This window comes from Acinonyx jubatus, chromosome C1, assembly GCF_027475565.1.
Source record: "Acinonyx jubatus isolate Ajub_Pintada_27869175 chromosome C1, VMU_Ajub_asm_v1.0, whole genome shotgun sequence".
Taxonomy (NCBI): Eukaryota; Metazoa; Chordata; class Mammalia; order Carnivora; family Felidae; genus Acinonyx; species Acinonyx jubatus.
The window spans coordinates 94,097,920-94,125,204 of NC_069381.1; the positions used below are offsets into that span (position 1 = coordinate 94,097,920).

Below are 27,285 nucleotides of genomic sequence, written 5' to 3' on the forward strand. Positions count from 1 at the left end.
TAAATGTCATCCTCAGAGAACAGAAAACCAGCACAAGCCTGATGAGCTCCTGATTATGGGGAAAGAACAGGGGGGTTGTTCACCCTCTGCAGTGGGTGGTCCACATGCTACGGATGGATGTGGGAACACATCCTGTGCATTTTATATCCTTTGCAAGAAATTTACCCTGTTAGTTCCCATACTTCCTCCAGGCTATCAGGAGGATTTGTAGTCCCTCCACACACTCTTAGCTGGGTTTTCTAAGGAGCAAGGGAAGTTTGGCAAGCAAGCCCACGACATAAGCGTTGGTCACAGATAATTCCAATTCACGTTTGGTTAACACTCATGGAGTGCTGACAATGCTCTGGGCACTGTTTTAGGCACTCTTACAGCAACAATTTAATTTGTCCCCACAAAAAAAATCCTATGACGTGGCCGTCTCTGCCCATAAGTTTCAGGGAAAGAGCAGAGACTCAGAAAGATTCCTTCAAAGTGGCTAAATTCCATGTATATAGGAGTTGATGATTTTTCAAACAGACCATTGACTGAGTCACTGCCAAGTGGCTCTCCCGACCCAAGTATAGGTAGGTATTGATGCTCCCCACAGAAGACAGCAGGATGCAGAGACTCCCCTCCCCCCGTCCCAGGCAGCAAAGAGCACGCAGTGGGGAAGTCCTACATTCCAGCTTCAAATCTCCCCTGAATGTGTGAAGGCAAGCCACCATCGTACTCTGGGCCTCAGAATCCTCATCTGTACAAGGAGACAAATGGGCAAGAAAGTGACAAGGAGCCCTAGGTTCAAGGAATCCGTGATTCCACTAGGATCCAGGACATCAAGGTCTCACTGAGACCTCTTCCTAACGGTTGCCCATGCAAAGCAGGAAGCAGAGCATCTGGGTTTGTTGCTGTGGGGACAGACTGAGCCCGAGCCTCATCTCAGCAGAGGCAGCTCTGAGAATTCCTGATGAGGCTGGTGCCCAGAACAGGGTGCACAATCTGCATCACTCAGAACTCAAGGCTGTCCAAGGCCGGGTCTAACAGCAGAAGGCCCGGCCTCCTCCCTGGAGGAGAAAGGGGGCCAGGCTCCCAGACACCAGGCCCTGGACCTCTGACCCTTAACATTTTTGCCTTATCCTAGAATGGAGCTCAGAGAGGTAGGACCTTGAGGGGGTTCAAGTGGCAAAGAGTAAGGTAAGAGACTGCTGAGCCAAGAGCATCTGAACCAAGAGACCCTGGAGCATCCAGCTCGCAGACATGCAGCTCTGTACCCTGAAAAGGCAATGCCCTTCCCCTTCCATTCTCCCAGGGCTGCTCCACCCTGACTCCCAAACCTCAGTGCCTGGTGCCTGCCCCTGCCAACCTGAGCTCCACCACCTTACCCTTTCCACCTCAGGCCAAATCCCTCTTCCTAAGGGCAATGAGTACTCTATATACTGCTTTCAGATGAATAATTGAGAGGTAAGGAAGGAAAATCAACCCCTCTCTATCATAAAAGCCTCTAGTCCCAAGGCCAAACCAATCCAGGACGATCTTCCCAAAGAAGGCCAGGCAAAAGCCAGGTTGTCTCCAGAGGCTCAAGCTCTGTTCCCCCGGTAAAAGGTACCCCAAAAGGAGCAATTACCCCACTGTTACTTTCTCTGTGTGTGTGTGTGTGTGTGTGTGTGTGTGTGTGTGTGTGTAGGGGGCGGGGTGGGGCTTGGAAGGGGAGGAAAAGTTTCCCACCAGATACCGTGCCCAAGGCCATACTAGCTCTGCACAGCCCCGCTGACATGACCTGGCTTAAGCAGGGCTTCTCCGTGGCTCTCACCGCAGCGCTCGCCCCCTGACAGGGACCAACACCTCCTGGAGCAGATCTGGGTATGAATTCCTGCAACAGGCACAAGAGTGCGGCCCCATTTCCAGCCAATGGCACTGCACATGCCTCAAATGCCAAGGTTTTACTAGGACGTGGACGCCTTACAAATGAAAAATCTGAAGCTATTTTTGCTTTTGGCAGAAGAGTTTGACAGTGGGAAAGATGGGGGTGGGGGGAGGCTGGGGAAGAGCCGTTTAAAACAGGTAAGTGCTCTAACGACAAAGGCAAAAAATCCTGGAAGAGGGGAATACATTTCCCCCTGCTGTAAAAAGTCGTTGCCCTATTAAACAGCTTCTGTTTTGGAGGTAGAGGGCCAAAAGTGGGCAAAGTGACCAGACAGCCTGTCCTGGGGATTGACACCTGACCTGAGCCCAGGCAGGCACAGGGCAGCAAAAGCATCGCGTCACCAAGGTCTGCCCTTCAATGACCTCAGCAGAGTGCGGGGTGTGGAGAGTCTCTGGAAACTTTTACCTTCCACAATTTCATATCATGTTGCTTAGCTCACAATGGGGCCAGTCCAGGAGAGGGGAGGGTCCTGGTGATCCAGGGGGCCTTCTCCCATGCCCACAGGGTTTGGGTAAGCAGGCATGAAATGACAGGGTGCTAGGCTGGGGATCCTTAGGGTACAGGCCTGGGACATACAGATCCTCTTTTCCCACAATGCCACTCCTAGGCTGGCCAGGGCACTTTCCTGAACTCTCTTTTTCTTCAGCCTCCTCAACTGCAAAAGGGAACAAGCTACTAATCTTTCTTCCTCTGGGGGTCCCTTGTGTACTTGCATTTTGTTGCATTCAAGTAGCGACACGGAAAAATAAACACATCAATTGCCGTTTGTGTGCCAACATGTCCACATGGGGAAATGTACACACACTTTGCGTTGAATTCGTGCACGCCCTTTCTACAGGCATTAAATATCCAGGGTCCCTTGAAGTAACGGTAAATAAGGCACAAATTTAACCATCACATAAGTTCATGCAACATGCCAACGTGCACCATATAGGAACCTCTGCCCAGTCTTACAAACGGAACCCATTGTGCCAAGGATCACAAGAAAGTTCAGACACCCTCTCTTCAGAAACAACCACGGAGCCTTCTCTTTGCTCTAAGATTCCAGGTCCGGAACCTCAGCCTGTTGCTGACATATCAGGCTGCCCGGGATGAAAGCAGAACCTCTTGGACTTGATTCAAATGTCAACGCTAAGCAAGTGCAGGAATTTAGTTGATTCCAGGTAACTTCTCTGCCCTGTCCCTTCCGTGCCCCATCCCCAATGTAAACACCTCCAAAAAGTGAGTCTTCAGAAACCCCTCCCCCGGGCCGCACTGGCCCCGGGTGTCACTTTAGAGACCTTTCCTGGAGCTCCAGGGGTGGAAGCGGCAACCGGGTAGGACCAGATGTGCGGCCCCGAGCCTCTGGTAGGCACACCGCCGGCTCGGTGGGCTGGAGAACTTTGCGAAGCGCCCCAAACTGCTCCTTGCTTCCACTCTCAGCCATTTCTCTCGTTCTCCCCTCACAACGAGCCAGGGGACCGAGCAAGCCGTCGCCACCTGCCGCCGGATCCCGGGGCGCTGCCTGTGGCACCCCCGAGGGAAGGCAGGCCAATGGAAAGAGGGCAGAGGTTCACACCCCCACCCCCAAGCCTCACGTCTCCGAGCTGCCCGGAGGTGGCTGCACAGCCGGAGGGAACCGACGCCCCCGGGCCGGCTGCCTGCTCCCCCGCGGCGCCGGCCCCACCCCCAATCCTTCCGGCGCCCCAGCGCCCACCCACCCGGGCGCAGGAGTGGGAGGGTGCCGCGTGGGCAGCGGGAGCAACAGGCGTGGGAGCAGCGCTCCTCACACTTCCTGGCTCCAGAAGGCTCGGTCGCGTCCCTCTTACCTTCGGCGAAGCGAGCCCCGGGCCCCGCGCCCCGCGCCCGCGCGCGCGAGGAAGCTGCGGCCGGGAGCCGGGGGCCGCGGAGGCGCGGAGCGCCCAGCAGCGCGGCGAAGCGCCCAGCAGCCGCCGCTCGCCGGCGAAGTCTCGCTCGCTCTCTCCCTGGCTCGGTCCGTTCGTGCGTCCCTCGGTCCTTGGGGCCCTCCCTCCCCCGCCGCCGCCGCCGCCGCCGCCGCCGCTCCAGCCCCGGCTCGGCGGCGCGTCCCCTCCCCGCTTCGCCGCCCCGCTCGCGGGCTCGCGGGCTCGCGGGCTCCCTTGCTCGCGCCCTGCCCCCGCCGCTGCCGGCGCCGCGCGGAGCGGAGCCCGGCGGGCCACGGGCTGCCTGGCGAGGTCCCTCTCCCGAAGGGGGAGGCGTTGGGGGCGCGGCGCGGGCGGGGCGGAGAGGAGAGTCCGGGGGCGGCGGCGAGGCTGCGCCCTCCGCTCCCTGCCGATCCCCGCCGGCCGAGCGGCTCCAGGCCCGGCCGGAGAGCGCGGGCCGCCAGGCAGCGGAGGAAGAGAGGAGGAGGACCTGGAGGCTCGCCGAGGGAGGGTGCCCGGGGCGAGGGCGTGTGACTCCCCGCGCGAGGGTGTGTGTGAGTGCGTGTGTGTGTGTGTGTGTGTGTGTGTGTGTGTATAGAGAGGGGCGCGCGCGCGAGCGGGGGGCGGGGAGACGAGGCAGAGCCTGGTGCGTCTCCCCGGGCGAGTGGAGGAATCCTAGGGTGTGCCTGGAGGTGGCGGAGTGTACCAGCGCGGGTGGAAGCGCGTGTGCCGGCGAGGGTGGGCACGGGGGTGAGCGTGGCAAGGTGAGCTCGGCTTGGGGTGGGGGCGGAGCACGGAGTGGGCACGAGTGTGAGCTCGGGGGCGTGTATGCTGGGGACCCGGGGAGAGGCGGCCACGGAGCCCCGATGTGTGCGCGCGCGTGGGGGGGGGGTGTGGAGCTAGCCGGGTGTCTCTTTCTCACCGACTGTCCACGCGACACCAGCACTTGCTCACGGCCGAGCCCCGCCACCTGGCGAGGTGGAGCCAGCCACCGCGCAAGCTTCCCGGCTCGCCGCGACTCAGCTCCGAGTGCCGTGTGCCTGGGCTGGAGATCCCAAGGGGGACTCATACTGCCCTTATCCCACGTAAGAGCCGCTCTCCTCCCAGGGCGCGAGGGGCACGACCCGAAGGTAGGATTTCGCCTTCTTGTCCTGCCACGTGTTCCTAGCACCCAGATCCGAGAGTCTGGACTTGGGAGGATGAACTCTGCCGGCGTCCGCCGGATCCCTGGGTCCCTCCCCAAAGCCCACGGATCCCCATTGCCCTGTGCCTCGACCCAGGATGGGGAGCAGGAGGTCGGCACGTGCCCACAGGGCCCGGCGGATGGAGCCTGGAGCATCCCGGAGTGTGGTATCCGGCCCAGCCTCCCCCACACTCCTGGCCGCGGCGCGCGGAACGTTCAGTCCCCGCAGACCCAGACCGTGCTGACCCGCGGCTCCAGCTTTCCCCTGGTCTGCGGCCCCGGTGCCCGGAATCCCGGGATCTCAGCCCGCCACTCGAGAAGCCAGACGACTCCGTGCCTCAGCAGGACCGGAACACAGGGCTTGAGAGATCACAGTTCTGAGTGGGGAGAGGTGGAGTGTGGAGAGCCTGAGACAGACACAGAAAAGCAAAGTGTGCGGTGAAGGCGAGGGTGTGCTAGAAAGAACCTCGCTGAGTCCGGAACGGGGTTTCTGGCTTGTGAGAAGCCCAGCCCTGTTCCAGGTGACAGTTTGGGGGTCGGTCGTTGTGGTCTAGGCCGCTGTGGGTTCCTGGCAGCTGGCGCCCTTCTTTCCCTTATTCCTGCCACTCTCCCCAAAACCCCCTTCAGTGTGTCGGTTTGAAAGGTGTACAATTGGTCCTTCAAGAGGTGGGCGTGGGAGCCATTAGCATTTGCCAGGAGTCCCAGAGCGGTGTGAGATTTGCATACTGATTTACATACAGTAATAATGATTAACAACACTGCCACTCCCTGGCAGACAGAGGAAGAATTCAGGGAAGGCCCTGGCATTGCTCCCACCTCCCTCCTCCCTTCCCTCTGGGGAAGAGCTAATTTTCTCACAACTATCCACTTCAGCTGCTTTGACCCCTGGGACTGCCCCAGACTCTGGGTGGGCAGGTCCAGGGAGGGGCACTTGCCTTCAGTCCTCCACTGCCACGTCCAACTGGGGAGAGTTAAAACCCAGTATTGTATTCCTGCCCGCATTTGAACTCCTGTACATCCCACCTTTGTGTTGCTCAGGGGGTGGGTCTGCCCCAAAGCATACAGGCTTTCTGGAACAGTTAGCTGGGGCATCCTTCCTCTTCCAGAGCGGTCAACTGATGGGACCACTGTGCTCTCCTGCACCTTGTAAGTTGTATTTAAAGACAGGACACTGATTCTGACACCTCCCTGCCCCTCCCCCCTTACACACACCTGGCCCTGTTCCGCCCAGGCTTACATCTCATCATTCAAGAGAAGTAGCTGTCCAGAGGATCTAGACAGAAATTGGAAAGATTTGAATTTCTAGTCTAGGCCAGTATGTTTTTTATTTACTGGCCTTTCTCACAACCAGGTGATCTGGAAAATAAGACGAAGAGATGGGCAGGAAGGAGGCTTCTTGACTCTGGCAGCTGGAGGAGCCACTGCCCAGGAGATGCTGTCCCTCCCACCGACTGCCACCCTCCGTTGCATCTTTCCAGAACTGCATGGCCTCACCTTCCCCCTCTCTGCCTCTGGCCTGGCCTGGCCGGGATTTTCACTTGCTTTTCCCCCATGACACGGCCGCTTTTCCTTTAACTCTCAGCTTCTATTTAAAAAGCTAATTTGGGAGCTTGTCCATGCTCCCAATTCAGACATTTTAAATAGGAACTGAAAGTCAGGAGCTGCTGGGGCACTAGATTTCCTCCCCCTTGCCACCAGCACAGCTCAGGCATTTGTTCAGTCACTCTGTTGGCCGTGGCCCTATATGTCTGTCTGTGTGCGTGCATGTGTGTGTATGTGTGTATGTGAAAGAGAGAGAGAGAGAGAGAGAGAGAGCCAGCTAGCAAGAGTGCACTGAGTGTATTTCAAGCTATCTTTTCTATTTAAAGATGGTGCTCCTATGGATGACTGTTCTCCGTGTCTGTGTGTCCTTCCTAAGCTGTGCACACATGAGGATTCTTCTTGAGTCCCGTGGTTCTGGCCACTATTTGCAGAGCTTGTCACTGTGAGGACTGTGACGTTAAACGGCAACCCGGCTCCAAGTCAGCAGCCTCTGTGCTGACACGCCAGGCTGGTGTATCTGCACAGCTATTTCCCAGGGCCGCTCTGCTCAGGCTTGCTCTTTGAAGCTGTGCCTCAGAGTGATCTTAAGGTCGCCCCCTCCCTCCCCCTGCTGCTTGTGGTTGTCTTACTTCAGTAGTTTGCCCCATATTGGCCCAGGAGTTGAGAGAGAGAGAGAGAGAGGGAGAGAGACTGCGCCTCCGATGGTTGCAGGCTTTCCACATTCAATGCGCTGTGTACCTTGGAGGTAAAAAGCACAGGCTTTGAGGTCGCACTTCCTGGGTTTGAAACTGCCTCTGTCATTTCCTAGCTGTGTGACCTTGGGGAAGCTACTTAATTTCTCTGTGCCTTCATTTCCTCATCTGCCATAAAATGACAATAAATACTACTGTTTTACCTTAAAGGGTCCTTGGGAGGATTTAATGAACTCTCAGATAAAGCACTCAAGAACAGTGCCAGGAACGTAAGAAGCACAGTGTAACTGTTGGCTGCTGTTGTTGTCCAAGGCAGAAGTGGTGCAAACAGGAGGTTTTCCTGGGAAGAAGTCAGAACTGCTGGATTATATACACAGACATAGGCAAACACATACCTCCACGCATGTCACAATAACAATGCCAGGCCACAGCCCACAACGGGTCAAGTTCACCTTATTGAGATAGTTGACTCCTTACGCCCCAGAAGCGGGGAACTTCTGATGAAGACAGAGAGGAAGAGCCACAGGGATGGGATAAAGAAGGGGCTGGACCAGGTGGAAAGCCCATGGGACATTTCGTGGGGGCCAATTTTATGCTAGCCATATGGACCCAGCCTCCCCTGTTTACCCAACCACGTTAAGCAAGGCTTTATAGAAGTAGAGATCTGGTGAAGGACTCAGTGGGGGGTGGCCCCTCATTCTCCTTTAGTCTCCCCTTGGGCTTGGGGACCTCTCGCTTTGGTCTGGCCATTGCCTTCCATCCCTTATCCCTGTAGCTGGGCATATCAGCATTCATTCATTGGCCAGCTGAGTTCATTTCCCTCAGTCCTTGAGCATCTAATCAAGGCACAGAGAGGTTAAGTGGCTTCCTTAAGGTCACAGGTGGGAACTCATGAGGCCACAAATAAGAGGAGAACAGTAAAAGGCCAAGAATATAGGAAGGCTGTCCAAGGGATCCAAAGCAACATTGCAAGTCATTGAATTGTATCAGACTTAATATTGGCCTTAAGTAGCAGAGCTACCGTATGCTGGACTCCTTGCCATGTCTCCTATAAATCCTGCACCATAAGTATTATTACCATTTTATAGATGGGAAAACTGAAGGCGGTTGATGCTAAGGGATGCATCCCAGGCTATACACCTAGAGTGAAGCTCTGAATCCTCCCTCTTTCCACTCCCCAAGGCTGCTGGTCGTTTGCTCTTCTGAGAATAGAGAGACCCCCTCAGTCAGATAAGATTTGCCCTGAGAGGACATTCTTGACCTGGCTCTGTTGGCCTCTCGAGTATCTGGCCTGTGTAGGTTGGGTGTGGGACAGGGTTCAGTGTGTTGAGACTGAGATTGTAGCCTCAAAATCAGTCCACCTTGTTCAGGCCCTGATGGCTGAACTCAAAACCATCAGACACTTCTGGTACCTTCCTGAGGGAGTGGGGGAAACCTACACTTCCTACATCCCTAACCCCACCAGGGAGGCCAGTAGTTGCCTGAGTGGTCATCTTATTAGTCAAAATGCCTAGACCAGTTAGGGCAAATGAGAAGTCATCAAAATTCTTGGGCTCCAGTGGATCTTCCAAAAGTCAGTCTGTCCAAGAGACCTTTGCCAGCCCGATGCCTGCTCAAACCCAGGCAGATCCCGGGGAGGCATATCCGTGATGGGGGACTTTCTGCTCATCAAGACCTCCCTGAAGGCAAGAGGCTAAGTGAAGGAAGAAAAGGATGGGAAGAAGGAAAGCAAGTCTGAGAAGGGGACATCGGCACCGGAAAGAAGAGAGACACCCTAATCATTTGCTCATTTTCTTGCTAGAGACAATTTGGAGGAGGGCTGGGGGAGGCTGAAGGTACAGCTCATAGATGTAGTAACTGTTTTAGTCTCCTCTGGTGGCTCCATTTGCTGGGAAACTGACGTTTCTCAGGGCTCTATCCTTGTTCTCCCCTACTCCGTCTGCCCTTTTCCCTGGAAAGTTGATGGGAGCCCCTGGTTTCAAGTTCATTCAGGTGCTGATGATCTTTTCCTGAACTTTCTCCTCCCCCTAAGTATCTACTGGGCATCTCCATCTGTGTACACAGGTACTTCTCTGCTTCACCTTACCAGCCTCCTTCAATCTTCTGCGATAGATCATTTCCTCGAAAACACCCTCTTCTGATCATGACACCCCCCTCACTTCCTTTCTGGCCTTCCCTCCTTCCACTCACACACCTTTCTTTCCAGCACATAGACCTTTTCTCTGTTACCTGACCCAAGCACGTCCTTCCACTTTTTCGTGCCTTTGTACATGCTGTTCTGTCCTCTGGAAATGCCTCCCACCACTTCCTATTTCCATCTGTCTTCCTAGCAAGCATCCACTCAGCCCGAAACCTTCAACACGCAGCCCAAAGGTCACGTAAGACGTACTGGGAAAGTCCACCCTGACCCCCCAGGAGGAACTAGCCATTCTCTTGGGCTACTGTAGTTGTTCTTCAAATTAAGTCCTTATTACCTTGGTTGTTTGCATGGTGGTCTCATGCTCTGGCTTTAAGCTGTTTAAAGGCAAAGACCATGTCTTACTCGTCTCTGAATATGTTACCTCAGTGCCTGGCAACTGCAGAGGCTCAATAAATTCACATTAGGATTATTTTAACTTTCGTTCACCTGGCTCCCTTGATTGTGTGTAACTGAGAATATGTGATAAATTTGTCAACTGGTCAGCCTCCGGGTCCTGACTGATCTTTAGCACTGGCATGAGGACAGAGAGAAAGGTTCAGGGTGTTCAATTTTTGGCTGATCTTAGATGAAAAGAGCCTCAAAGCCCCCCTCCTCCAGCCTTTTACGAATCTACAAAGTGAGCCTCAGTCAATGCTACCTGCAGAGACTTGGCCAGTGTTCTGCTCTTGAACCAGATTGGTATTTAGAGAACTCTTTTCTTTCCTTTCTGGCAGAAGGTCAACGCCATCCCCAGAATATCGCCTCCTTGGGAATAGCCAGGATTCTATCAGTTGGAAATGGTACCTAGTTGCAGCTGTGACTATGCTTACCCTAAAAACTGGCACGGGGGCTTGTTAAAATCCCATTAGCCAAAACCCTGGCTTGGCTCAAGGAGATGCCAAGACCGAAGCTTGCTGGTGTTTAATTAGAAAATTGTATGGACACCACATCAGGAAACCTGGGACAGTGGAGACTTAATGGGGACGACATGGGCTTGGGATAGACCTGGCTTCAAATCTTGACTCTAACAAACTGTGTGACTCTGAGCAAGCCACTTTACTTCTCTGATCCTCTGTTCCCTCACCTATAACACGGATCATAATGATGGTATCAGCTCATAGGGTTCATGAGGATTGAATTACATAATGTGTGTAACATATCTCATGCAATTGTAAACAAGGATGTGGGCTGTTACTATAATACTGTAACTGAATTTGCAGGCGTTTGAAACGTGCTCTTTTAAATCTTGGGCACAGCTCGCTTCAGTGCTTGTTTGTGAAGAAGATTAGGTTGGCCACTCAAGTTCTTTCTATGCGGTTCTGGTTCATGCTGAGGCCCTGGGAAATGTGTGAAATCAGAAAACTTTGTCTCCAGATACCCTTTTCTATTAGCTCGTCTCCATTGTGTGGCACCCCGTTTCTGCAGCCTTGAGCTTCAAGTGCCTGTCTCTCCCCATTCCCTCCTCATCAGCAAAAACTGATAAGATCATTTAAACTAAGGTGTAAGTGACTGTCCTGCCCAGGGCTACAGTAGTCATTTTTAACAGGATATGAAGGCAATGAAACAGAGTAGGTGGGGTTTCAGGCATCCATCAGAGTAATACGGGGGTGGGGGGGAAGTTTTAGGGGACAGGAGGCTCTTCCCAATGCCACAGAGTCACTGTCCACTCATAATACTGGCCCCATTAGTGCAGCCATAAACAAAAAAGTATTTCTGTATTCTATTTCTGCGTCCTGGAGCTAGAAAATCAAGTCTGCAGCCTTTGCAAAAGTGTCGTAATAAAGGAATTTGTGCACCAAGTTTTTATACTAACCTCCTCTTGGTAAACTGACACAGCTCCTGCATGCCAAGGTCCCTTCCAGTTCTGCACATCTATGATACTCCCCCTCAAATGCATTTTTTCTTCAGAGCTCAAGGGTGGGGTTGGCGTTTTTGCCTCACTGGGTTTGTGGGAGACCCAGCTGCAAAATCATTAATTGCTTTGGTGAGTCAACAAATAAACAATGACAGTCAGCTACTATTCCCATACTGCAAGGTCATAAGAAGTTTCTGGACTTCTCTGCAAAACCTTGTTAAAAAAAGGATCCTCGCGGCCCTTAAAACTTCTTTAGTATGGAAAATTACAAACATATGCACAAGAAGAGAGAATTGTGTAATATATCCCCCCATGAACATATCACTTCACTTTGATAATTACCAACTTAAGGTTTATAATGTTTTATCCATACCCCTGCTTACCATCGTCCCCGGATAATTTTGAAGAAAATTTCACTTACAGATGAAATATAATCTCATCTGTAAATATTTCAGTAATTACACCTTCTTTATGACCAACATAGTACATCTTTCCAGGGGAGAAGAACTTCCTACCTCCCCCCATGATGCCAAGAACATTTGACCAGTCTGCATCTGTGTCCCAGGGCTAGTCTCTAAGTTAGTCAAGCTCAAGGGTTTGGTGAATTCTGTCCAAAATCTGTCCTGCTCCCTGGGGACAAAGGGACATACATAAAATGTCATGCAGAGGCACTGCCCTGTGCAAGATTTTGAGTATTAGCTGAGCTGCTGCCCAATAACTGAAATGAGACCCAAACTAAGAGGCAGAAATCATCGTCGTGAATCCCAACTGGCCTCAGCATTTTTCACGGGTGTTATTGCATGCAGCTTTCACCAGTTCTGATTTTACTTGTATCTTATAGATAAGAAAACTGAGCCCAAGGTCACACAGCTAGTCGATACCCAAGACAGAAACTGACTAGATGCTAATCGAACTCCGTTCTTTTTCATGGGCATAGCTGGATTACATTTCCCAGGTTCCCTTGCAGTCAGGTTTGGCCGTGTGACTGAGTTCTGGCCAAGGCAATATAAGCCAGTCCCATAAAAAAATAAAACATCCAGGGCAATCCTACATGTTCTCTTTCTTTCTCCATCCACTGGCTGAATGGAGAGAATTTCTAGGCCCAAGGGAGGATGGAGCCACAGGAAGGAGGGAGCCTGGAGGACTGTGTGGAGCAGATACCTCTCTGAACCCTCACTGGATTGTGAAGTGAGTAAAATAAATAAATAAATAAATAAATAAATAAATAAATAAACGAACTGTTATTATGTTAAGCCATTGAAATATGGGTGGTGTGTGTTAGAGCAGTAAGCCTACCTTGACCAATACAGTGGCACAAATAGGATTAAACCCTAAGCTGACTATGCCAATGTTCAAAGCCTTGCCCTACACCACACTGCCTCCAGGCACAAAAAATCAGAATTGCTTATAATAATCTCCTACATGTTCAGCATTTGATCGAACTGCCTGTGAGGATCTCACGTCTTAGGTTGGTGCTAATAGAGTAGCTGCTGATCACGTAGGGCTATAAAAAGTAAAATTTTTAAATCTGTCTCTTAATTGCACTGGTCACATTTCAAGTACTCAGTAGCCCCCATGTGACTAATGGCTACCACATTGGACAGTACAGGGAGAGGACATTTTCGTCATCACAGAAAGTTCCATCGGACAACGTCATATGTAGACCCAACATTTGCAATGTACCTTTCCCTGAAAATCCCCACAGAAGGGCCGGGGACGCAGAGGACAGAGGATGATCCACAGGCATAAGGGGCCTTTCCCCTGTAGGGGCCAAGAGCAGGTCGCCTAATATGTACCACAATGTCATATTGATTATTTTGTATTGATCTACTTGGGGAACAGCCAGTGCAAGGACACTCAGACCCTTCTCTGTCTCCCTAAAAGCAGGAAATAAATCTCACATATCAAAGGCAGCTTCCCTGCACTAAGAAGTAAAGAGACATTTTCATCATCAGAGATAGGAGCTTTAAAGGCAAGAAAACTATAGAAACAAAACTATTACTTTTTTACTAATCTGCTACCTCAGCCCAAATTCCGCTCAGAACTCCTTACTAATGAAAGCCCCCAAACATCTGTTTTCTTTATCCTATCAATTCCTCATATATTTATTGTCTCTTTGTCTGAAAAAAATAGAAAAAAACTGCCCACCTTGGTCATTTCTTTAGGCTTCAGTTTCATTATCGAGGCTCCCTAGGCACTTAATAAAACTTTGGGTTTTTCCTCCTATTAATCTGCCTCATGTAAATTTAATTCTGAGTCCAGCTCAAAGAACTTAAGGGTAGAGAAGAAATTTTTCCTTCCTTCAGCCCTCACCCAGACTTTGGGTCTTTGTCCCTGCCTTCCCCAGTTAATTTCCCAGCTATAAACTCGTGGCCCTCCTGTACTCAGGGTCACAGGCTTCGGTATGACTTCTTCTGACAGAATGAGCCCTACCTGTTTCACTGGACTGTGTCTCCTGAGGGCAGGGCGGTATCTCATTCTTACCTCAACACCTGCGCACAAGGACCCTGGGCTGTGCTTCCTGGCCAAGGCTGGGGATTGACAGGGAATTTTCCAGAAGTAGAAGCCCAACCAAGGATGCCAAGTACGTGCGCCCATTTCCCACAGGGTAGCCACAGCCATCTTTCTGAAACGCAAATCCAACCATATTGCCCTTCGGTTGAAACACTTCTATAAATCCTCATTGCCCTCACAGGTAAGCACACATAGCTTACATGTCTCATTTGTTATCCAATCCTTACTTCCTCTGCTTTCCCACCTTCAAGTCCTGGAGCTCTTGATAGAAGCCCATGTTCCTACCGTATTAAAAATGATGCAGTTCCTAAGTGCCCAGCTTTCTCTTACCCCTGTTTGCTCAAGCTGTTCTTTCCTCAAGAGCTCTATGTACCTTTCCCACCTCTGCTTAGCTAGGCCTACATGTCCCCCTAAGCTTGGAAACACTTCTTCCAGGAGGTCTTACTTGCCCCTCAGCCTGGGACAGACCCCTCCAGTCCATCTCCCTTGACTCTCAGCCCTGACCAGCTATAGAACTTTCCACACTTCCAAGTCTTCCTTGAGAACAGGAAGGAGGCACTTGCAGTTAGGAATCTGTAGAGACTATCTTGTACAAGTTCTTGCCAAGAGATTGACCCTTCTGAGTCCCTCTAAATTATGAGCCTCCCTCCCCTCAACACACACACCCACACTCACACCCACATGTTTTCCATCCATTTGATTCCTCTGCAGAGTCACCAGGGAGGCAAGTGGAGCCCTGTAAATCTCTCACAAGCAGCGATGCCCAGAGACCTCTGCTTTTTGACCCCAGCCAGCTGCTCAGAACAAATGCCACTAAACCCATGGAACATGCCCCGCTCCCACCTGCCATGCTCTCATCATCTGAAAGGGGGGCCTGATATGCAGATGAGGGTGTGGCAGTCACAATCCAGGCTGGTGCCAAGGTAAACCATGGGTCTTCCCTTCACTGGATTATTTTTATGGGGATCAGAGCAGAGACAGGCAGTGGACTCCAACTCCTGAGACAACATCACAATAAATTGCCATGGTGGCTCTTCTATGGTTCATGACTAGTAAATCAAATCTATTGAACAATACATTTACTGCAAATTTAAGAAGTTGTTCTTCCATTTTTTAAGTGTACACGTTAAATCATGTCCAGAGTCATAAAGAACGGAGACAGCTGGGCTCAGCGTGAAAAAAAAAAAAGCAACTGCATACTTAAAGAAGTTAGTAAATTTCTTGTCCTTTGATGATGACAGAGTGAATACCCTTCCCATGGCTCTTTAGGGGTGCTTCTCCCACCCAAGCAGACTGGCATCTTTAAAGTGGTAAGTGTGCACCATCGTAGCTAATGCCTGAGTCAATTTTGCAAATACAGGCTCAATGTTAGCAGGTTCCCTCTTTGCTGCAGATTCCTGGAGTGGACAAAAAAGGAAACACACCACAGCCATCTTAGTGAATTACACAGTACTGCTTGCCCTGGTGAGGCCGTGATGAGGGATATGGGGAGGGGGCCAGGTATGAACTGTTTTTACCCAGGACGATTCTTTTCACTTCCTTTTCGGCCTACTCAAATGCTCCTTTGACTTGAACTGAAGTCACAGCTCAAGGTGCACTTTTGACTAGGACACGTGAGTATGCTTTGTCTTATCTGCGTCTCTAGTCCCACCTGAATATTAACAGGGGAGCCCCAGCCCCGAGCCCGGCACTCAGGAAACATTTTAATTGAACCCATAGGTCTTCATCCACTAACACCAGTTCCACAAACATGTATCAAACCATTCATTCCTTTAACACGTAGTTATTGAACATCCACTAGTTGCTGTGCTGGGCATATGGTGGTGAGCAAGATGGAGGCAGGCCCTGACTTCTTGGAGCTCATGGTTTAAACAGGAAGACAGACCGTGGATGTGTGCTCTGCACTGAGGTTTAGGATCACCAACCTCTTCTGGGGGTCAGAGAAGCCCGAGAGGTGAAGGGAAGCTAGATTCACAAATTCTCAAAACAATCTCATGAGGTCGATTTATTTTTATTCCCATTGCCGACAAAGAATCGGAGGCGAGCATCACATAGCTACCTAGTGACAGAGCCAGGGCTATGCATGGAGAGGTAGGAAAGCACAGGGAGGAGGCACTTGGCCCAGCCTGTGGGGTCAGGGAAGATGCACTGGACGAGATGACATCTGAGCTGGGAGCAGAAAGAGGACAAGGAATCAGCCAAATGATGACGGCTGAGGGGATGAAGCGAACACCAGGCAGCAAACACACCAAGACAGGAATGAGTCCAGCGTGTGCCCGGGGTGTGGGGCCAGAGTCAGGGCGCAGCAGGGGCTAAGGCTGGGAAGCCCAGGCAAGGAGCTGGAGTCTGTCCTGCAGGCCACAGGGAGCCACCAGAAGGCTCCGGGCAATTGTGTAGTGCAGGCAGATCTATGTTAGAAAAACCCACTCTGGCCTGGCAGTGTGGAGGATGGATTTGAGGAGGACCAGATGGGAAGCAGGGGGACCAATTAGCAGGCTATTGCAGTATTCTAGGAGAGAGATGATGAGGGCCTCTGCTAGGGCAGTGGTGGGTGGATGGACAAAAGGGAGCATGAGAGAAAGAAGTTGGAGGTAAAATTATCAGGACTTGGGACTGCTTGGGCATGGAGCACAAGAGGCCCCCAGGTCAGGCTGTGCCACCTGGCCACACGACCCTACCGATGTAGGGCTGAGGGATGCCACGTGGAGCCAGCTGGGGTGCAGAGGCAGCCCTTCTGGGAGGGAGGGCTGGTCACAGTCCTCTCCAGGGGCCCTTTCCAAGCAGGGCTGTTTATACCGGGCTGGAGGAAGCTGTCAGCCGGGGACATTCAAGACCTGTGAGCAATGCAGACCTTCAGAAACAGGCTGGCGTTTCCTCAAAACAAGCTCACAATTCCTCTGGTAGTAGGGGAATGAATTTTCAAAATAGGGCTGAACACATCTCAGCACAGCAGGCCACAGTAGCTAGAGGCCTATAGAATTGCTGACCTCTTGTGAGATAAGAGGAGAAATTAACCCTTGGGTCTCATCCCCTGCCATTCTTCCCTCCACCCCCTTATTGTCCCCAACATGCATGTCCGCGCAGGCGCACACACACACAGGCGTGCGTGCGCTTTAGCTTCCCTAAACTTCTCACCTCCCCCAGACACACCAGGCCCTTTCACACTCCCTCTTTGCACCTGCTGTTCTCTCTGCCTGCAGAGTCCTTCCTCCTTCCCCACTGGGCAAACTGTGTTCCTCCTTCCAGCCCAATCCAGATGCGGGTCCTCGATGACTGCCCCAGGCATCCTCACCCCACTTCCGCTGTCAAATAGCACCTTGTGATTAAGTTGCTCTGAGCTCTTTCTCCACCTCCAAGCTCAACTCCTGAGTCGTATTCATCTTGGCTTCCCCGGCAGCTGCACAAGGTCTGACCGTCTCGCCAGTGTTCAAAAACCGCTTGTGAAATGAATGAGCACAGCCCTGGAGGTAGACGAGACAGCTTCCCCAGCCCAGGTCCCAAGTTCCTCATGTTCCTCTCACATCAATGAAGAGGCTCCTCTCTGCCCTCCAGGTACTCGCACACTCCGTGGGAAATCACACCAGTGCACACATGCACACACATGAGAGGAGAGTAGCAGAGACAGTGCCTCCATTTGCCCTCAGTTCTACGTGAGCTGGTCTATTATTAGAGCAGGTCTCATAAATCAGCCTTTATTTCTATCCCCATTTTACAGATGAGGGTTCCACCCTTAGGGAGACCATCAGCTTTGGGAGGCGCTAAAGATCAGACCTGTCGAACATCAGTGGGGCAAACGAGCTTGCCCAGGCTGACTGCAGCTCGTGGGTCCAGATGAAGTCTCCAGAAAGCAAGGCCTTTGGTCATTTGTCAGGTGGCCTGTGCAGTCTCTCCGGGTTTCTGACAGGCTTCTGGAGCAGGAGGAAACTGACTACCATGTCCCAGCTTGTCAGCCTCTGGGAATCTTCTCTGCCTACCTTAGGCTGGGTGCCTCCACCTGTCAAAGGTGGTACTCATGGCAGGGAAATATACAAGGGAAAGGAGGGACTGGAGTTGCCATCACCATCATCATCATCATCACCACCACCATGGAATTAGTAACAACTGTTACTGTGCAGAGGCCTTATATGCATTCTCATTTTTTGTTTTCTTATTTTTTAGTCCTTACAGCACTCCTATGAAACAGATACCATCACCCCCACTTATCAGCTGAAAAAAACCAAGGCTCAGAAAAGTTCGACAACTTGCTCAAGATCATTAGCAGAGCTGGGATTTGGAAACAAACAGTAGACCCCAGAGCCCCTACTTTTAAATGCAGCTCTGCCGAGAGATGCAGAAGGCAGGCCAGTGCCCTGTTATCCATGAAGGGACACGGTAGAAAATGAGAGGCCACAGGAAGGCCAGCAGCACCTGCTCATTGCTCTGACTCCCACAGCCCTTCCAGGCCTCTCCGGCTCCGGGCAGGGATGGAAATCTGCTCCTCGGCAGGTTAGAGCTCTGAGGAGTCCCAGAAAGCACAGGTGAGTGGGGGAGGGAGTGCGGGTAGATGAGCAGAGGTGTCCCTGCCCCCACCCCCCGGCCAGCCCCCCAGTCTCACAGTGATGGCCTCTGGATCGCTGCCTCTCTTAGATGCCTGGATCACTGCTGTCGGGAGCCTAATCTCCATTCTGGTGGTTTTGGTTGCTATGGTAATTGAATTCACTTAAAGTTGTCTCCACGCTAGTCTGTCTACCTCTTCCTGCCCGTAGCCTAGAAGGGCACAAGCCCAGGGCTGAGGGCAAGAAAGAGGAGGGCTTGGTGGCCCTGGAAACCAGTGTGCTTTTCCTGATCCAGAGGTCCTCCTCAGAGGTAGAAGAGAGAATCCTGGAGAAATGTTCCTTCCAAGACTCTCTCCATCTTCCTCTTTGCTTCCTGGCTCCACTCTGCAGAAAGACGCTGCAGTTGGGCTGTAAAGGCAGGAACTGGCAACACCAGGCGAGCAGGGACACTCTGAGAGCATCTTCTGTTCCTCAGCATTTTGTTACTCCTTCTACAAACGCCTACTGAGAGCCAGCTGTATCCTAAGCCCTGCTGCTTGTCTCTGGACACAGGGGTCTCTCTGGGGGCAGCTCAGGATCCAGCGCCACCGGAAAGACCCCTACAGCACATCTCCATGTCTGAGATATCAGGAGACTTGCCAGCCTGGGTCGGGATTGTGGAAACTCTCCTTTTCCTCCTTTCTCTGCCAGAGGGAGTGTCATCAGACTGGGCTGAAAGCAGAATGGGACCACCCTAGGCAGGGCCTGAGGGATAACCCATGCTCATTTTCTCCACCGTGCTAATGTGCGAGAGATTTTGACATATAGGATAAATGACCAGGATGAAAGCCAATGTCAGAGAGCTGCCTGAGGCGTGTGTGGGAGTGACGGACCCTCCCCCGGACAGCCAGCACTTTGCTTGGGTGATAGGGAGTGACACAAAGAAGGTCACCGAAGATTATGGGTGATTGTATGTGCATAGGGCTCGGTGTTTTGAGTAACAGCTGGGGGAAGCAAGCAAAAGGAGGAGTCATGTAGCTTCAGCTGTGTCCCGGGAATCATGCTCTGTGCTCTGCACTGGGACAACACCGATGACTGAGGCACCGCAGAGACTTTTGAGGAGCTCCCAACCTGGGAAGCATGACAAATGAACACTACAAAGGGTGCATCGTATAAAAGGACAAGAGCAGTGCACACTGGGAGCCCAGAGCTGGGAGGAGAGAGAGGGAGAAGGGCTGTCTGGGAAGACTGCATGCAAGGCAGGCAGGGTACATTGAATTGCATTTTCGAGGCTGAGAAGGAATTCTTGAGACAGAAAGCCCTTCTGTGCAAAGACAAGAGCATGCATGAGCAAATGCACAGAGGTACGAAAATGAGCAGCATGTCTCGTGACGGGAGCACAGGCCAAGCAAGGACAGTGGTAAGAACTCTAGCAGGAAAGGCCTGAGGACAGCAAGCCCAGCTGGGGTTCCATCCTGTAGGCCATGGGGGGCCATCGTGGTAAGAACTGTGGTTTAGCAAAACAACTCTGGAGCAGTGAGAAGGGAGGGTAGAAGTGAGAGGTCGTGGGGGGTTGTGAGGGGCCAAACTAAGGCTGTTGAATTAGCAATGGCGACAGAAACAGCCAAGAAGGGGAGCCCCAGAATCTGTGGGCCCCATGCCTGGCTGGTTGTGCAGGGGGGTGGAAGAGGTGTGCAGGAGGGAGGGCTGACAGCTGAAGAAAATGAAAGAGCCAGAGAAGTTTCTATGCTTAGAATAGAGCCAGGGCTGGGAATTCAGTGAAATAAGGAACCCAAGTGCAGCCATGTTTCGGATAGGTGGGTAAGGAGTCTGAGAAAGTCAAGGTCAAACGCCTGATGGACAGAAGGAAGCGTATTTCTAGCACCTAGGAGGGAGCTGCCTATTAGAAATGAGCATGTGGGAGTTACCGGCACAGAGGTAACAGCTGACTCTGTGAGCAAAGATGACATTGTCCAGGGAGAAGGCACAGAGCAGGGACACAGGAGGAGACAAACATAGCTCCTTGGTGAATGGTCTGAGGCAGGGTGGTCAGTTTCCTTTGGGTAAGGTGGGGAGTGACTGGAGGCCATGGATGGTAGAAGAAGGCAGGTACACAGCCTATGTGAGCTTCAGGGAAGATGCTACCAAGAGAAAGTTGTGAGAAATTGGTCTAGAGCAGTGGCTTTCAAACCTGAGTGTGCAAGACGCCTTGTCAAAATACGGATGGTGGGGCCTGACCCCCAGAGTTGCTGATCCACTAGGTCTCTAACAAGAGACCTCTAACAAGCCCCACAATGCAAACTGATGCTGCTGGTCTGGGGACCACCTGAATCGAGGCTGGTCTAGGTTGATAAGCCCTCACTTGAGAAGCTTCAGATATAAATTCCTCCACTCTTTCTCATGGCCCGAGTTAGACATGAAGACAGAAAGCCAGGCTTCAGTGAAAGAGCAGAGGGGGAGGAAAAAGCGGAGAAGGTAAGGCACCTCCTTGGAAGTAGAGAAGATTCTACTTGGGACACAGGGACGGGGAGTGGGGAGGAGGGAAGCCACGGGGCTGGCAAGAGAAAGGCAGGCCAAAGAAGGTTCAGGATTTGATGACACAAGAGGAGTGTGGCCTGAGGGCCATGACTAGGGGTCACACGAAGGGGACGAAGATGAGTTAGGCAGGATTAGAACCAGCCTCAGGTCCTATTTGGAGTCCCGGCCAAAAGTCCAGTCTCCTTCCCTAAGAGCCTCATACCTCTGCCTATCTGTCCCTTCTAACCGGGAGTCATTGCCAGTCTGGCCCTTCCCCAGCACAACAGAGGCAGCTGCCTTATACCACGGGTCACCTCTCATGGGGGCTGCTCTGAAGACAAGAAGACCTGGTGCTTTTTTCATTTTTTTCCCAAGATCTCAGATCACAGAGTCCAAGACTCTATGCAGAAGATCCTGACCTCAATACTAGACACCCTCCTGGGGCTGACCCACCCTGCCAGGGGAGGCTCAGAACTTGAGTCTTATTTTCTATCAGTGGAGCGAGTCCATAAAGAAAATCCAATTCATCGGTGTCCAAGAGAACATTACCAAGATAGACGAGACACCATGGGCAGTATTTAATTATGAGCAGGCAGAGCAAATAGGAGGGACGCAATAAAAATGCTAATCAGGGAGAAAAAAAAAAAAAAAAAACAACAACCCGGGCTTCATTTTCTTCTAGAACAGACTAAAGCTCATCTTCCCCACTCCACACCCAGACCCCAAATGAGTGCTGCAGACCTGGTTCTGATTGTGGCTTGGTAACAGGGGGGTCTGTTTTAGCTCCAATCCCCAGCCTCTTCCTGCCTCTATCTTTCCAGATTCCCAGTTCCTAGAAGGTCCAGCCCAGAGGGAGGGAGGGAGGCTGGCTTTCACTTCAGCCAGGGAGAACTGGCAGGGAACTTGAAAAGTGAAGGAATTTATTACTCAGGGCTCGATTCCATGTTGCAGGGGGCACTTTCAGAAGGGACCATCTCTCTTTCAGTAGCACATCCAGAACGGGCATGAGGAGGGAGCAAAGCAGGACACGGGCCCCCTCAACCAGCCTGAATTCAGTGCACTGGGCTGTGCCTCCAGCCTGGAAGTCAGGTCAACTCAGGGCCACTTTGGGAGACACCGGGGACACTCAGCCAGGCCCAAAGCCTCGTGTTCCCAATTCTATTCAACTTGGCTGAGCTTGACCTTGGAGTGTGGCTCAGGATTTTGCAGACCATTCTGTCTCACTCCCCAGTTGGCTGACTCCTCAGGTGGCTGGATCCTTGGTCCTTTCTGGCCAGCTCGCTCAACGTCCACAGTGCTGCCAAAGGCAGATTTATTTCTCTCGTTTCCCTTGGTGTCTCAGTTGGGCGGGGGGGTGCAGACTTCATGCTGGTGTCAGGTAAAGCTTGCTTTCTTCGCATCTGTGAGGGTATAGACACAGCCCAGGCCCTTTCCTTATTCTGGCCTTTTCTGTTTACTGGGCTCACCAGCCACCCTGGCTGGTGTCCTTTCAATTTATTGCTCTCTTGTCTCCTTAAGTCTTTTGCAGCCTTGAGCTCTTCCCAGCATTGCCAGGGCAGGAATTGCCCGAGGATTGTCTGGGATGCCATCCTGGATCGTCACCCTTCCCCGCAAACCACAGGCCCTCAACTCCTGGCTGCTGCCTCTTCCGGAAAACATACCTGTTAGATAAAACGTGTGTGTGCCAGCTCACTTACCTGCTGTGGGATCTTGCACAAGTTGCTTGATATCTCTGTGCCTCAGTTTCCTCACCTGACAAATGGAGATAACCGCATCGCTTTCCCGGGATGCATTACAAGAATCCAGTGCAAATGCTTACAAATAGATGAGAAGCATCCCTGCCGTGTGAGAAGCTCTCAGGAAGTGTTAGCCATCAGCAGCAGCAGCATTGCTGTGATATTTATTATTGAGGTTGATGATGGTCTTATGTGCCTATATATCCAGGTACTTGGTAGAGTGTCTGGCATGAATAAGCACTCAATAATCATCGACTCGATGAGGGAATGTACTTCGAAGCTATTTTTTTTCCCAAGGTATTACCCTTCCCAGGAAAATTTAAATTTAAACAGAAGATCCGCACGTTGATGGCAACGCTTAATGCGTAAGTGGCTAATGGTGTGGTTCCAGATGTCTCTGGGGAAGGGATTTAAAGTCAGTGGTTGTTTTCATATCTAGTCAGTCAGTTAACTCATAATATAGCTAGCCCTCGTCGGTAGCTCATAGTTATCTTCCCTAAGGTGGAATCTCCCTCCTGATGCCAAAGCAATAAAGCCTTAGAAGCTAGTGTGGGCATAAAGGAGACAAAGAAACCCTTCCAGCTGCAGGAACAATATTTCCTGTATCCCCTGGGCTCCACGTCACCACAACTGGCATATGTGCTGAAGCTGTAAAGCCCACATGGGCTTGTACACTACGAGAAGGAGCATGAGTCCTGCCTGCCAGCTGACCACAGACCCTGGCATGATGGGGCTCTCAGACTCCAGTCCTAGACTCTCCTGGGAGAGCCTTACCCCTTCTCCACCTCGCCAGAGAACTCTGGTAATGAAGAGTAGAAGTATTTTATCTAAATGTTCCTGGACAGCTATGCTGTGAATCTGCTCCAGGATCTTGGTTGGAAAACGGCTAGCCATTTCAAGTTCAGAGGCGAGGGGTGGCCACGGGCCTGGGGGCTGTAAGAGTCTCCCCATGGTATCTCATCCTACAGTTGAAACTACCTTTATAGACATTCTCACATATGCTTCCCACAACAGAAGAGTGAGTGGGTTGGTACCTTCATTCCTTTTTCTTTCTTTTAGTGTTCTTTTAAAAGATTTATTTTTACATTGTTCAAAATTCAAATGGTCCTAACGTCTATACAGCGGGAGACCCCTCTTCCCCGTCCATAGCCATCCCCATCTTCTTTGGTGCAGACAAAAATCACTGGTTCCCTGAGAAATGTTCTAGGGATATTTTATGCATATACAAGCAAGTATATATAGTCTTTCCCTCCTTTTCACAAATGGAAAGCTTGCTTTACACACTGTTATGCACCTTGCATTTTCTCACTCCAGGATATATTTTGGAGATTATTCGATATCAGTATGTACAGACCTACATCATTCTTTTTGTGGCTACATGGTATCCTGTTATATAAATTAGCTTATTTAACAAGCCCATTTAAGTCTTTCCACTCTTTAACTTTTATGAATAATGCTGTAGTGAATAACCTGTAAGTATATCTGCAGGATGGATGCAAGAATATCTGAACATTGGAGCACCTGGGTGGCTCAGTCAGTTAAGTGTCCAACTTTGGCTCAGGCCATAATCCTGTGGTCTGTGAGCTCAAGCCCCGTGTCAGGCTCTGTGCTGACAGCTCAGAGCCCGGAGCCTGCTTTGTATTCTGTGTCTCCCTCTTTCTCTGCCCCTCCCCTGCTCATGCTCACTCTCTCTCTCTCAAAAAATAAACATTGAAATAAAATAAAATAAAAAGAATATCTGAAAATAAATTTCTAAAAGTGAAATTGTTTCGTCAAAGGCTTTATCCATTGGTAAATTTGATAGTTATTGACGAGTTGCCTTCCATAGATACCCCATTTTTTTAGAGATGACAAAAGTGAGGCTTAAAGGCAGTAAGTGACTTGATTAAAATAGTATAGATTGTAAATAATGGAACTGGATGAAAACTAAGGGTTTTGGGGGCTTTTTTTGTTTGTTTGTTTGTTTTTTGTTCTCAGTCCAAGACCTTCTGGGCCCATGGGCCCAAAGAAATCAGGAACATCTAAGAAACATCACTGACTCCTAAACTATAATAAAATCTTCAGCTTCACATATTAAACATGAAATACTGTGGATTCAACTTTGAAAAAGTAGGAGCACGTATCCTCAGGGAGCCTAGCCTAGAAGGAGAGAGACAAGTGAGGAAGTATTTTGGTGTGGCATACAGGAGAAGGACGAGATACAAGGAGATAAAATGAGAGCATGGGAAGGGCCTTTGATCAGCTTGGGCCTCCTGGAAGAGGAGGCATTTGAGGTGACATTAGCTAATCTAAAAATTTCTTCTGTAACGTCAGTTATGACTTCCTTCTTCTTCAACCCTCATTCTTTCCCATCCCAAACCTCTTATCAAAGTCAGTGGTAAGTAGCAAAATGGATTGCTTTGTGAAAGCGTGGTATAGTTGGGATAATAGTAAAGACTACCTACATATACTGAATTCCTACCGTGTATCAGACTGTGCTTTCTGGCTTAGCGTTAACTAGCTGTGTGACCTACAGCAGGTAACATTCCCCATGTGTGCATCGGTGCCCACATCGCTAAACTAAAACAGGCCATCAGATGACCCATAGCTCCCCACCATTTTCACATGTTATGGCTCTATCTCAGAAATTATCAAGATCACTGCAGCCCCTGCTGGGAGGTGATGGACAAGGAAGTGTCCAGGACTAGGGAATTAGGGAAAGGGGAAGAAGGACTGGACAGTCCTCAAACTGGCAAATCAGCCCCAGAAAATTCCACTGGAAGGGACGATGCTTCCCTTCCACTGCTTCCCATGTCAGGGCAAACTAATACTGACAACACCCTGGTCTTAGATTTTTCCAAGATGATTTCATACGCTATGTCATGTGCCCTTCATAACAATGACAGGAGGGAGGGAGTTAGGGAGGTACTGGTCTCTTCTGCGGGTGAGGAAACCGAGGCTGGGACAAGGCAGGCTACTCAGCTCAAGTCCCACAACAGGCCAGGGACACAGCCTGGGCTAGCACCCCATCTTCTGCCCTGGTGCCCAACTTTTTCTATTCTGAGATTGCACACAGGAGGTAAAATTCCAGCTGGGAACAATTCAAAGTCCCCATGAGCCCCAGAAACCTGAAATTAAATGCCCTTTGGGTGTTGTCCCACCTCCCTCACTGACCTCCCAGAGCACATTAACTCTTTCTTTGGTTGCTGGAACCTGACCTGTATTTCCATAGAATGAGCCTAACAAGTGGTTTGGGTGACTCGGTACCAATTGATCTGGCGGATCGGCCTTTGTCTCAGCTGTAGAGGACTTCAGCATGGTTCCAGTGCCAGCCTCCACTCCGTTGATAACCTGTCCCACCCCTAGCTCCTCTGAGCCCGGGCCCTGCCTTGCCCTGCTGGGTCCTTCCTCTCTGGGAGTCCAAATCCCAAGCCCAGTCTGAGTGATCTGGTGACGTGTTGTCTATTGCCTGCAGGCTCTAAACTGTTTTGACAGCAACCTCCCCTCCCTCATCCACAATCAAAGTTGGAAATTGATGAGCCAGGTAACCTGGGGTAATTTGCTATCTGACCCTTTCCCGGGGCCTAGTGGCCCATCTATGAGAGTACCCTTACGTTCCCTTTCCTTGCAGATATGAATAAGAACACAGCCATTTTGGGCCCCATGAGGGAAGGCTCTGTCTGAAAACAGACGTGATTACTATTTCCATCACCTTTATAATCCTTTAATCACACATTTGCAGCAGGGAGTCTGGGCAGGGTGAGTCCATTTATATAAACAGCAGGAAAAATGAGGCTCTGTTCTATATGCCAACCATGCTTAGTCGAAACGTAAGATCGCTGGCCTTTCATGAACAGAAGAATGAATAATCCAAGTATTTATCCCCAAACGGCTCACATCTAAGCTGCTGGGACAGTGCTCACATTATAAAAAGCTTTGAGAGACATATCACCCCTCCAGGGCCAGTGGGGATGCTGGTCTGGGCTCTCAGCTCCGGCAGCAGGCTGGATGGCATGAAATCATAGGATGTCCAGGCAGCTGACTGCCCTCAACAAGGAATCTCCCGTGTCTCTGGCCCTTGGCTTCTGGAAGTATTAATATGGAAACCTGCCCCTATCATGAATAGAATAAGGAGTCTAATACAGGTTCAAAAACCATTGTTTGGAAAGAGTCCCTAACAGATGGAAGGTTGTAGTTTTTGTTTTTGTTTTTTTTAAGATGCCGGGAGAATGGGGAAGGGGTTGGGGAATGCCCCACCAGGGCTTCTCCGTGTGAAACTGAGGCTTTTAACGAGTGGCCCAGGTGGCAGAGGCAGAGAGAGTCAGGTTTTGTCCTGAGAAGGGCACCCGCCTGGGAAACATACTCTGACTCTTAATTTTAGATGATTCCTCAAGTAGAAGTCAGTCTTTCTCTCCAAAGGATTGGTCTCCTTGCACATAAGGATCTCTTTCCTGGTTTTAATGGGACGTTATTGTTTTCTACTGCTATATAACAGGCCACTCCGATTTTGTATTCAGTGGTACACAATAGTAAGCTCTTATACAGCTCATTGGTCTGTAGGTCACCTGCAATTAGCTGATCTTGGCCATCTCCATCTTGGAGAGGTTAGAGGCACCTGATGGTAAGAAGAAACACCCCATGTCTCTTACAACCTAGGCGCAGAGCAGTCACATCCCCACATAGCCAAAGGCAAAGTGAAGGAGTGGGAAAATATACTGTACTTCTTTATGCAAAGTCACAAAGCAAAGGGCATGAATAGCGAGGGGTGACAAGTCTGGGCTAATGACACAAGCC

At 50.8% G+C, this 27,285-nt stretch overlaps 1 protein-coding gene across 2 annotated transcripts in view; it reads right to left on the minus strand.

The window, feature by feature from the left end:
* KCND3 (potassium voltage-gated channel subfamily D member 3) overlaps positions 1 to 4,611 on the minus strand; it is a 210,107-nt gene extending 205,496 nt beyond the window's left edge. For both annotated transcript variants that reach the window (XM_027058350.2, XM_027058348.2), the window contains exon 1: positions 3,709 to 4,611. The gene's annotated coding sequence lies outside the window, so the exon portion shown is untranslated. The remainder of the gene's footprint in view (positions 1 to 3,708) is intronic.
* Positions 4,612 to 27,285: the final 22,674 nt, after the last annotated feature.